Raw genomic sequence first — 13,309 nt, forward strand, 5'->3', positions numbered from 1 at the left:
ACATCAGACATCCCAGGTGGGGGCCATTCTACAAACACCTGGCCAGTCCCCCTCAAAGCTGTCAAGGTCATTGAAGACAAGGACAGTCTGAGAAGCTGTCACAGCCTCGAGGACCCACGAAGACACAATGACTGACTGTCACATGGGGTCCTGGATGTGGCCCCGGGACAGGAAAAGGGCATGAGGGAAACGAAGGGAATCTGGGTGAGGTCCAGGCTTTGGGATATGATCACCTACTCACATTACGTCACTGACAGTGACTAATGTAAGGTGATTATCATTGGAAACCAGGGCTGAGGGGCCTGGGAACTGTCCTCAGTATCTTCGATGCTTCTGTATGAGTCTAAGTCAAAGCTACAATAAAAAGTTTTCTTAACACCCTGAAAATGTAGGCTGCACTCACATGGGAGGGCAGGGCAGACAGGGGTGGGGGCAGGTTAGTCGAGTCAGACTCCATTCCTGGAAACTGAAGCACGTGGGCCAGAAACATCACAATGAGGACGGCCCGGCTGGCCTTCTGCTATGGCTCCAGACAAGATTCGTATCTGCTCTCCGAACTGTACTCGTAAGTCACACTGAAAGTGTCCTCAGCCTGTGTTGTCCCCGCTGGGGCCCGGAGCCAGTTGAAGGTCCCCACGGCCACCATCTGTGGTAGGGCGTCTCCTCCGTCTACCCAAGCCCCCCTAGCTCTGCGCCCCAGCCTTTGCTCCCCGACTGGTTTACCTGAGTTTATCTGCTTATCCTACACCAAGTATAACCAGCTCTTAATTGCACAAAAACCTTTCTCAAAGTTTGAAATCTGGTCTTGGGGTAGTCCAGGCTTTCGTGTGTTTTAAGCAAGTCTTGATAGTGACATTGACTATGTGACTTACGGTTCTAAGGGCTGAGCAAAGTCAGACGGGACAGGAAGGCATGGATTCCACGTACACAGAGTCCACGTGCTGGCAGAGCTCCTCTGTGCTGACAGACACCGGAGGGCGGGGGGCGGACAGCGAGGGGATGTGGGAAGGGGCCTGAAGGGGCCATCTAGGCTGCTGTCTTCCATGTCCATTACTTAACTTAAAAAATATATATTATATTTAATTGTGACAAAATATACATAACATAAGATGTATCATCTTAACCCTCTTCAAGTGCACAGCTCGGCAGCATCGGGTACATTCACAGTGTAGTGCAGCCGTCCCCACCGTCCTCTCCAGAACTTTCCATGTGGTGAATAGGAAACTCTGTCCCCATTAAATAAAAAGTCCCTTTCTGTGTCTATGGATGTGACTACCCTCAGTCCCTCACAGAGGTGGAATCATATGGTGTTTGTCCTACTGGGACCGGCTTATCTCACTCAGCATAATGTCCTCAGGGCTTATCCGGGATCTCCTTCCCTTTAAGGCTGAGAAATGCTCCATTGGTATGGCTGAACCACGTTTTCTTTACCCACTTATCTGTTGATGGACACCTGGGTTGTTTTTACCTCTTGGCTATTGTGAATAATGTTGCTGTGAACACGGGTGTACAAATACCTCTTTCAGTTCTCTTGGGCATACACCTAAGAGTGGAATTGCTGGGTGATATAGTAATTCTATGTTTAGTTTTTTGAGGAAACACCATTTTATTTTCCACAGCAGCTGAACCATTTCACATTCATACCAGCAATGCATAAGGGTTCCAGTTTCTCCACATCCTCACCAATACTTTCTGGGTTTTTTTATAATAGCCCTCCTAGTGGGTGTGGGGTGGTATCACATTGGGGTTCTACTTAACTTTTGGACATAGGAATATAGCTAAAATAACTGCTTCAGTGTCCTTTTCTGCTATTTGTTGTAACATTTGTGCCAACTCTGTGGTGGTCTTGAGTGATTTCCTGTTTTCACCAAGGACCAGGTCTCCCTGCTTCCTTGCACGCCTGAACATTTTTGCCTGAGTGCCAGACATTGCGAGTGTTCCCTGTTGGGTGCTGGATATTTGCATTCCTGGAAGTCTCCTTGAGCTTTGTTCTGGGATGTTCTGGCAGTTGTATTGCCAGGAGCAGCGTGATCCTTTTGAGCCTTGCTCTCAGGGCGTTCAGGAGAGTCCAGAGAGAGCCAGTCTAGAGCTCATTACTCCCCACTGCAGAGACAAGCCCTTCCTGAGGACTCTACCCAGTGTCCTGGGAATTAAGAGTTCTCCAGCCTGGCTAATGAGGGCATCAGTGGCCCTTTAGTGTTCCCAGTAACCCTTCCAGATGGTTCTTCACCCACCCCTGGGGACACCCTTATAGGCAGGCACTGGCTAGTCCTCCACTGAATACTCCAGGGGACCGTCTTCAGATCCAGGGTTCTCTCTGGGTGGCTATCCCTCATTTAACACTCTGTCTTATGAACTCTGGCTGCCTGGCCTCCCCTGACCTTCACCCAGGGGTGCACTGGGTCCTCTCCAGTTCCCTTTCCCATGTCATGGCCTGGAAACACCCCCGAGTGATCTGGGGCAGGTATAGGGCTCACCTCATTTGTCCCCATCTCTCAGGAATCATTGTCCCACGCTGCCTGGTGTCTAGTGCCTTGGAAGCCACTATTTCACCCATTTTTCTGGTTTTCTTTCACTTTTTTGGTTGTTTCAAATGGGAGGGTGAATTTTCCATCTTAGCTGCTGGGAGTAATAGAAATGTCTGAAGTCTGATTTTGGATAATGGGCCACAGCCATCAGGATGGCTTCTATGAAAAAACAAACCCAAAGAACACAAAAGAGAAAATAATCCAAGAAACAAAACTCATTGATCTCGTGATCTGGCGATCCTACCTCTGAAGATGCACCCAGGAGTATAGACACAGAGATACTCGCACCCCCGTGTTCGCAGCGGTGCTATTCACAGGAGCTGGGAGCAGCCCAAACGTCCAGGTGATGGACAATCAAGATGTGACCCACGTAACAGAATATCGTTCAGCCTTGCAAAGGAAGAAAATATGAACACCTGCTAAACGTGGATGAGCCTTGAGTTCATTATGCTGAGTGAAATACTCCAGTTGTAAAAGGACAAATTCTGTAGGATTCCACTCGCATAAACGTGATGGCTCATTTTATGTGTCAAGTTGACTGGGCCATGGGGTACCCAGTATTAGGTCAAAGATTATTCGGAATGTTTCTGTGAGTGTGTTTTCTTTGGCTGAGATTAACATTCAAATCTGTAGACTGTAAAGCAGATTGCCCTCCCTAATGTGGGTGGGCCTTGACCAATCAGCTGAAGGCTTGAATAGAACACAAAGCCTGACACTTGCCCAAGTAAGACAGATTCCTCCTGCCTGGCTGCCTTTGAACTGGGAGGTTGACTCTTTCCTGCCTTCAGACTTGAAATGAACCTTGGCCCTTCCTATAGCCCCGGACTGCCAGCTCACCCTGCACAGCTTGGACTTAGCCTCTGTAACTGCACGGGTCAATTCCTTATGCTAAATCTGTTCTTAAAAAATTGTATATATGTATATGTGCGTGTGTGTGTGTCTCTTATTGGTTCTGTTTCTCTGGAGAACCCTAATAAAGTGAGGTCCATGGAGGAGTCAGATCTACACAGATAGAAAATAGAGGGTGGAGGCCAGGAGCTGGGGGCGTGGGATGGGGAGCATTTAATGGGGACAGTTTCCACTTGGAAAGATGGAAAGGTCTGGAGATGATGGTGGGGATGGCTGCACAATAATGTGAATGTGCTTAATGCCCTTAAATTGGACACTTAGAAACAGCTGACGTGGTAAATTTTATGTTGGTGTATTTTACGACAAACATTGAACTGAACACCCCCGCCGAGGGGCTTGAGGGGGATCACACCACACCATAGCCACAGTCAAGGGATCAGAAGCCCCCGTGACTGCATCCAGGACTGCCTGCTGCCGGGTCTGAAGCCAGCGCCCGGACAGGGGCTCCCCACTGAGGCCGGAGGACACCGTGCTCCCAGCAACGCTGAGACCCGGCCCAGCCCAGCTGGCCCCTTGCAGGCGGCAGGTCCTCGGGCAGAGACCCCTGGGGCGGACAGGGGTTCTGGCCCAGGCTCGGGCGTGGAGCCTCTCAGGCGAGCTCCCTGGGAGGGGGTCGTCGCCCTCTCGTGGGGCAGTCCACGTGTGATGCGCAGGTTCTCATGGACAGGAACCACTTCATAACTGAGGTCACTGCCCTCTACCCCTACACATCTTACGCACCTTTAGGAAGAAGCCACAGGCAGGACCGCCCTGTACAGCTGCAGAGGTTGTCAGGGGAGTGTGCCCAGTTGTAAGTGTGCTGCCCTCGGGGACCCCAGTTCCACCAGAGAGCTAGGGGGGTCGCTGTCTGCCCCAGACCCTTTGGGAGGTCTGGCCCCAGCCCACACTGTGAAACATCGCCACCCAGTGGGCAGTGGGCAAAGTGCACGGGGTCTGCCCCCACCGGCTCATCTCCCGGCAGGATGGCTATGGGACGCCCAGCGCTGGTGGACTCTACAGGCCAAGCACCCTCGGCCGCAGGTGCCCAGCTCAGCAGTGCTCAGAGGCTCTGCCCAGGACCCACCCTGCCCCATCTCCTTCCTCTGTGCCTGGAAGAGACAGGTGTGGGCAACCTGTCCCTGAGCGCTATGTCCCATGTCTGGGGTGTGGGGCGTGGAGATGACTGCACGCCAAGATCCTGTCCCCAGTAACCCCCCGGCATGAAGGTGGGAGCCGAGTGTCACAGAAGACCCTTGCCCTTTTCCAGGGGTCTGGGCGGGTCTTGGGAGAGCAAGGCACTGGAGCCAGGCACACAGGTCAGCAGATGGTGGGGACTGGCCATAGGGCCCCCCAGAACACCCCAGGTGCTTCCAGAGCAGCTTAGATAGGTGAGTCAGTGAGGAAGGCAGGAGGCCACAGTCAGCACAGCAGGGCCTCGGTGACACAGGATGCTGGTGCTGCCCATCTGTGGCCCCAGAGCATGTCCCACCTCTAGCTCAGCTGTAGGGCTGCCCACAGGGCCCAGCCAGCCCTGCTCAAGCTACAAGCCTGACCCCATTCAACAGGGAAAATGTGCCCAGCTGGGGCCAACAATGATGACAGACCTGGTCGGCCACAACAGGCGGCAGGAGCCGGGCTGGGCCTCACCCCTCCGACATGTGGGTCACGAGCACCAGCCAGGACCAACGAGGACTCTCTTGCCAGATGCTGGGCCAAGCACTGCCCACGGAAGGGGCGTGGCTGTCACCGATCTCAGTCAACACAGAGTCACATTCCAGGGCAGAGCCACACCTGAGCCCCATGGCTGGACTCCCATGCTCCCTGGGATGCCAGCGCCTCCCCATCCACCGGCCCCACCCACCCAAAAGAGGAGCCTCAGGTTGTAGGGTCACAAGCCCAGGAGGCCTCTTCCACAGCTCTTCCTGCTCTGTGCAGACATGGAGGGCCCTGCAGAGGCCTCTAGGTGCCTTCCTATAGCTGGTGTCCTCAGGACAGCCTGCATGGCCACAGATGCCTGCGGGGTGGCTGCCCAGATGCCGGGGGAGCAGCGTCACTCCCCGACTCGGGTTTGGTGCTGGTGGACATTCACTCCCAACTTTGGATTTAATATGCTGGGGAGACAGTTGTACCCCCAGTCCTGACAAGCCCCAGAGGACTGGCTGTGTACCCCAACATCCCCACCTGCTCCTGTGACCTCTGCAGTGGCAGGCAGGGAGTCTTGTGACTTTTACCTGGGGTGGAACAAATATCTGAGAAGCATCCCCAAGCCAGGCCTCTGATGGCTAATGTGGCCTGGGGTCCAGGGCTCACCAGCCCCCTCCAGTGGCAGGGCAGTCCTCAGTCAAGTTTCATGCCACTGGGTTGGGGTTGGCGGAGGGTCCCAGAAGGCGAGTGTGAAGGGCTGCTGGGCCGGCTGCTCTAGGCCCCCCTGCCCAGCGTCCTGCAGGCCTGCTCTGGGGAGGCCGGGAGTGTGGACAGCTCCCTGCAGCCCCCACTGCTGTGGCCTCATCCTGACGCGGCACAGCCCCCTCCAGTGGAGGGCAGCAGGGCCTGACAGCAGACGCCGGGCAGCGGGCTGGCAGGATGACCAGCCACCCAGGCTGGGCTCCTCGAGGTTTTCTCTTCTGGACAACAGAGGCCACAGTGCCTGCCCCAGAGTGGTGGGAAGGATCCACAGGATGAGGTCCCTGTGCCCCTAGCCCCACAACCGACTGTGGGTCCATGTAGGTTAGCCTGCGGAGCCCCCACACCCACTGCCCGTGTCCACTTTCTTGAAGTTGTTCATCAAGGCGCACTTACATGTAAAGTGAATGTGTGAAGTGGACGTGCAGTGTGCGGGTGTGACAATTGTGCTTCCTAGGCAACTCTACCCTGCCCTCTGTCCACACCTGCTCCTGTGCATCCCAGCAGCGAGGGCCAGGACCCGGCCACCCTGGGAGTGCTGGGCCTTCCCTGGACCACACAGCAGCAGGGCAGGCAGAGGGGGACTCTGCCCCTCTCTGCGGCTCTCAGTCCAGAACGCCCCACCGCCCCCACCCAGTCCCTTGGGGAGCGGCTGTCACCCCCGCCAGCCTCCCCTCGCCCCTGCACAGGGCCTTGCGAGGTGGCCAGGCCACAGGCAGGAAGGCGGGCGGAGAGGATGTTTCCGCCAGGGCCCTGCGGCCCGGCGAGTGCAGGCCCCGATAAGGGCGCATGTGGCCTGTTGCACGTCCGCCTTTTGTCCCTGGCTCTGGTCAGCCTTTCCTGCCAGGGCGGGGGGACTGAGCCCCGGTGGCCCTCCTCCCCCCCCCCCGCCTCCCCCTGCCCTTGCAGTCTGAGGTCTTGGGGCCTGGGGGAGTTTGAGGCCCCAGGTGGCAGGGGCTCCAGCCTGGAGCCGGGAATCTGCACCAAGCTGCCCAGCTTCAGGCTTCCTTCCTGCTGGGCCCTGCTGAGGAAGCGGGAGGCAGTCCCCTCTCCCCGGCACAGAACTCCTGTGGCTCAGTCCTCTCTCTTGGGCTTCCTCAGGGGCCAACACCACCCGAGTCCCTGCTTGAGGCCCCAGGGAAGCCTGGGCCGGTCAAACACGAGTGCTGGCCCCTGGGGACCTGCCTCCCAGGCTGCTCTACCAGCCATCCGTCCTAGAACGTCCACCATGAGCCCAACGTTTGGCAGGGGGACCCCTAACACCGTCCTCACAGTGCCCGCAGTGTCCACGAGTCTGGGCCACACAGCCGGTCTGGTGAGCCAGGCAGACAGGGGTCCCCACCAGCCCCAAAAGGGATCTCCCCCACCCCTGAACTCCAGGACCTGCCCTTGGCTGAGGACAGGGTGCCCCAGTCCTGAGGGTGGGCCGTGGGCCCCAGAGAGCTCTGGGCAGATGGAGCCCAGAGGGCTGGGGGCCGCACCATGCCCCAGTGTCTGTCTCTGGAACCCCCAGTGTGTGGGAGAGAGGGCCTGGCCTGGGGCACTCACCCTCCTGGGCTGGGGCCCCCTCAAATATGCCTCCACCTTGAGGGAGCCAAGCCCCACAGGCCCCCGTCCTCGGCAGGACCTGCTGGGCGGGACTTCAGGCCAGATGCTCCGGACGCACACCTAGGACATTGCATGTGGAACAGCGCCATCAAGATATGAGTCACATACCTGCAGTTCACCCACTGAAAGTGTAAAACCCAGCGGGCTTTGGTATATTCTGTTATTAGTTCTTGTAAACTGCAACACACGTTGTGAGATAGGCCATTTTCACCATTTCCAGCGCACATTCAGCAGCACTGGGGCATTCACATTGCTGTGTGACTGCCCCCGCGATCTGCTCCCAAATGGTCTCGTCTTCCCAAACGCCAACTCTGCATCCATACAGGCACCCCCTCCCCTCCTCCCCTCGGCCCCTGGCCCCTCTAACTTGTTTAGTTTCTGTCTCCGTGGCTTCGCCTGCTCTGGATGCTTCATACAAATGGGGTCACACATGTGGCATTTGGGGTGGTGGCCTCCTTCCTCAGCATGACGTTCCTGAGGTCCATCCACAGTCACGTGTCCATACTTTGCTCCTCTTTCAGGCTGGGTGGTGCTCCCTTGTGTGGGTGGGCCATGTGCTGTCTATTCATTCGTTATCAGATGGGTACCTAAGCTGTTTCCACCTTCTGGTTATTGTGAATAATAATAGTGGGCTGTGAGTGCCCATACACCTGAATCCCTGCTCGCACACCCAGCAGTGGTGGGGCTGGACCACGTGACGATTCTGTTTACGTTTTGGGAAGCTGTGGGCCACTTCTCTCGAAGGGCATTTTCATACCTGTGGTCCACCTGGACTGTGGAATCTCACTCCACTGTGGGCAGGAACACCTCCCAGACCCACACACAGCATGGAACCCTCCAGGGCAGGGGCTGAGTGCAGGGCACCACTGTGTGCTGGCAGGAAGGCAAATCTCCCAGGTGGCAGAGGGCGAGACGGAGGCAGAGTGACCGCAGGGCAGTGGGGGGGGGGGGGTGGATGTGCCCAGCGGTTGATCCTGGTGCGGGGCTCACACCACAGAGCACGTTGGCCAAACCATGAAGCCGCCCGCTTCATCTGGTGGGGGCGCCCACATCGGAGGCTGTGCGTGGGCTGGGGGCCGGGAGCACCCCTGTACCTTCCTCTCAGGGCTGCTGCGGACCTCCAGCTGCTCTACAAATAAGATCTGTTTTAAAAACACATGTGTCTTATTGTAGGATTGACCACAACTTGGACCTCAGCAAAGTTGACTTCAAGGATGAAACTGTTTCCTTCTGCCATGGCCACCTTGCTGGGAGCCGCTCTGCCATCCTCCCTGCTTGCACCCCGTTAAATGGTGGGGTATTGTGGGCACAGAGTAGCTCCCTGAAAACACCAGGCTGTGTCACTGGAGGTGCGGTGGCATCTCTTTGTTCTTTTATGCATGAAACCCAACTGGCTCTTTCAAAATGAGCATATGTTACTTCACAGCCTGGCCAATGCGTGAAAAAATCTAATTTTGGAATAGAGAAAGCAGTGTAAATAAGTGGGACCTTCCTGTCCTTCCCTAGCCATGGGCCACCGGCTTCTCTGCCTCTCTGGCTCCCAGGTGGAAACCTCGTCACCAGCCCACCCTCCCTGGCCCATGTCCTTCCGTCCTCCCTAGAAAATGGGGGGTGGGGTGAACTGAAGGCACTGGGGGCTGGGACGCCCTGTGCCTCCTGAGCCAGAGACAGTAAAACCTGATTTTCACTGATTATGCTCCTGGGCCCCAGTGCTTGGCTCCCTGAACCCAGGGGTGTCTCTTGTGGGGGGAGGACTCATGCCCCACTCTGAACACAGCGGGGTGGGCCCTGGCTGTGACGGCTGCCTAGCCTGCTTCTGGACCACTCTGCCGGCCCAGTCCTCGTGGGCAGGTCCATGGTCAGCCCAGAGACAGCAGGCCAGCAGGGCCACCCACCCAATGGGGCTGGTGCTCAGAGAGCCGTCCCACTTCTCCCAGGGCTGCACGTGCTCTGCCCGGACTACAGCCTGCATGAGGTGCTTCCGGCCATCGTCCGGAGCAGAGGTGGGCTCAGGATGCTGTGATCCCCAGACCTGACTGTGCTGGTGTCGGCTTGGGGGCATCCTGGCTGAGAGGTATCTGGGCCAGGATGGTTCTGTGTCATCAGCATTGATCCTTCAGCCTGGGCGCCTGCCCAGAAGCCGCACACAATTCCTGCTGGCCCGGGGAGGGGCCTGCCTGCATCCCCGTCCTCCCCGGGGAAGGGTGCAGGGCCGTCTCACATGGCCACACTCCGGTGCAGTTGGGGAATGCTGAGCAGAACACAGCCCAGCTCAGACCCCAGCGCTGCTGCTCTCCCCAAACGGGGTGGAGGTGCCACTGTCCTGGCCCTGGTCTCACCGGCCCAGGAGCAGGGACAGAGTGGGAAGTGGGCACCTCACAGGGGCTCCAGGGCCCAGTCCAGCACATTCAAGGGAGGGACAGGCTACTGCGGGGTCTAGATTTGACCCCAGCTCAAAGTCTGCATATAAGGGACGGCCCACAGGCTGCGGGACGTCCTCCAGCTCCTGGGCACACCTTTCCTGTTCCATTCAGGGTCCTAGCAGAGTCGGGAGCAGCCCTCCCAGCTTTCCTGGGGTCAGGCAGGGGCAGCGTGATCAGAAGCCCTCAGCTTGGCAGGTAGAATGGGGCCCCACAAAGGACCCCATACCCTACGCCCAGGTGTGCACCTTAGAGGCGTGAACAGCCACATCTTGAAAGCAAGTGTTCACAGCAGCTAAAAGTCAGAGACAGCTCGAATGCCCATCAGCGCAGGGATGTGAGCCGTGGCCCACCACACAGCTGGCACAGTTCTTGGCCCTGAAAAGGGGCCACACTGACACACGCTGCGTGCATGACCCTCAAAACCGTGATGCTCAGGGAAGAAAGTCAGACCCGAAAGACCACAGAGAACGGGACCCACTGAGGCGAAAGTCCACACCGGGCAAATCCAGAGACAGCGCAGGCTGGTGGTTGCCAGGGGCCAGGAGGGAGGGCCTTTGGGAGGGCAGCTGAAGGGCGTGGGTTTCCTTTAAGATGATCAAAATGTTCTGAGATTGGAGGTGAGCATGGCCGCTCAGCTCTGGATCGTCGCACCCCTTAAATGGGCTGGTCGTGTGGTGTGTGAATCACATCTCCGCAAAGCTGCTACATTAAATAAAAAAGAAATCATGGGCTGGCCCTGGTCCTCACTGGCCCTCTCCCCCCAGCCATCCCCATCGCCCCGGAGCCCTGCCGGGTCATCAGCTAGCGTGGCAGAGCTGGGCTGGCACCCCTCCTGCTTTAGCTTATTTGTGCCTTTGGTGGCCTTTGGCCTGGTTTCCAGTGCCGGGGGGGGGGGGTCCTCTGTCCACTGCACAGGTGGGCCTCTCCCACCATGCTCTGTTCCCACGCCCATGGCCCCCAGGCCACACTCTTCTCTCTGGGCCTCAGTTCACCCCAAGGGGAAAGGAGGACGCAGCTAGATGGCCCCCGAGACCCCGGGAGCCCTGACACCCCTGGAGCCAGGTGGCCCTCACGCCACGCCCTCAACAACTGGCCACTTGAGCTCTTCATCGGGGAAGAAGCGATTCATGCCTGCCGAGCACAGCGGGCAGAGGTCAGCTGCGCCCCCACCCTGGCCCCTTGACGCAGTTCCCCTTCCCCTCCGGAGGGGGTTTCCATTGTTCTGGCGGCCTGGCTCCCCATCGCCCCGCACACTCGCTTCCTGTTTCCTGGCTGAGAGGAAGCAGAGATTTCTGGCCGTGCAGCAGATGCTGCCTCCCCCCCACCCCCACCTTTTTCTCTTTACATTTTTAAAGCTATTAAAATATAATGATAATACCAGGTGAGCATAGACTGGGAAGGCTGGAGGCCCTACATGGGGCTCTGTGCCTGGGGAGGTCGTGGGCCCCTTTGAGAATCCAGACGAAGCTGTGGACACCTCCTACCCCCAACCCTGGGACAGGCCCTGGCACAAGCTGCCCACCATGGTGGAGTCTAAACACCTCTGGGTCCTCCCCAGGGCTTCCCGGCCCTCCGCACCCCGATCTGACACAGGGTGGCTCATGTCCCCAAACTCACTGGAGCTGACCCTGCAAGAGAAATGGACTCCCAGTGGTGACATGCTGACCCCAGGCAGGGGACTCTCCTGCCCTGCTAGCAGCCATCTGGCCTCCATTGACCCCTGGGATGATGGATGGGCAGTCACAACAGGTGCTGCCTGGGGATGGGGAACCAGCTCATCTGTGCCCCTGCCCACTGCCCCCCAGACAGGAGGCAGTGCTGCGGCTCTGGGTCCGAGGTCAGGCTCTCCAGTGACAGTCTGTGACCCTGAGAAGTCAGTCCTGCTCCATACATGGGTCACATGGAGGTGTCAGCCTTGAGGGCTGGTGGGGACCGGCAGGGAGCCACACGTGCACACAGCGCCCGCGGGGCCACTGCTGCCTGTCTGGTGTCAGCCCCTTCTCCCACAGGCCTCAGGCAGCCAGCTCCCAGCTCTCACTCAGCGGGCAGGAGGGGAAGGGACAGGATGGCTGGACCACTGCCCACCTCCATTAACCTGCTCCCCTTCGCGGGAACTTCCCTGTCCCACTGGGAGATAAAGTGTTTTTTCCCTCCAGGTGAACGACTGCCCCATCCGCCATGCTGGGCAAATTGCAGCCCGACTGTGAGAGGGGCCCAGTCCAGCGTGTCAGGCGGGCGCTCCCAGGGGGCGGGGGTGACATCCACGGCCCGCAGGAGCCTAGATCGTCGTCAGGCGAGACGCTGAGACGAAACTGGGCCATGGGGCTCAGGACCTTGGGGGCCCTGATAAAATGAGTCTTTCCCCAAGGAGGAAATCTATTGTTTAAAAACAAACAAGATTTTCTTCATCTGCCTACACTAAAGAAATAGTAAAACAGCAAAGCTACTGAAAAGTGATCAGAATGCCTTAAATACCAGGCCATCGCATTTGAGAGAGAGTCAGGGCAGCCGGCAGCCCTGTGCTGCTGGTGGGGGGTCGTCTCCCTTCTCGTGCCACTCCCGGGACCAGTTATTCCTCCAGGACGGCCCTACAGTGGGGTGGGAGAGGCCGGCAGGCAGAGCCGTTCTTTTCTGGGAGAGTCGGGGCCGCGGCTCCTGGGGAGAGGCAGCGGGCCCTGCCTCCCTGCCGGAGCGCCATTCCACAGGCACGCTCACCGGGTGACCATGCACAGCTCTCTACAAAGCTCTCGCTGCTGTATGTATTTTTGTTGGGCTGGGGGCCACCCTTTGCACACCTGCTAGGGGCCAGCTCTGTTCAGGAGTGAGCGAGACCGACAAGACCCTGACCACCACTGTGGAGCTCATGCCGCGGGTGGGGGTGTCAGGCTGCGGGGGCAAGATCACATGGTCTGATGTCGCCCTTCACAAAGCTCCCTGAGAACAGGTGGGGGGCCGGGCAGGGGGGCCCAGCAAGCCAAGGAGGAGGTCATCCGGCAGGAAACACAGCAGCCTGGACCAGGAAGGGGCAGTGGCAGAAGGGACGTGCTCTGGAGGCAGAGCCTATGGGGACCTGCCGGGAGTCAAGGATGGGGGATGTCGGTGTCCTGGGCCTCTGCTGAGCTTCAGTGGATGCACAGCAGAAAGGTGGTCATGGCTGCATGGTAGTCCGGGAAGCAGGGCCAGGGGCCAGTGAGGAGAAGGAGCCAAGGGACCCCAAGGGTCTCCGGTGCCCAGGCCCTGGCCTCCACACCCAGGGCTCCCATTTCCCACCGGCCAATCCTGGTGGACTCCTTCCCCCACGAGCCTTGGCTGGGCCATCTGAGAATGGAAAAGTCAATCATGGGCATTTCATGAGCAGTGTGTGTGGCGTCCAACACAGGGCCCTTCTAACAAACATGTGAGGCAGAAGTCACTGGGCGGTGGGGGCGGTGGGCAGTGGCTGACAGCTAAAGCCCCACA

The sequence above is a fragment of the Manis javanica genome, chromosome 2 (assembly GCF_040802235.1).
Source record: "Manis javanica isolate MJ-LG chromosome 2, MJ_LKY, whole genome shotgun sequence".
NCBI lineage: Eukaryota > Metazoa > Chordata > Mammalia > Pholidota > Manidae > Manis > Manis javanica.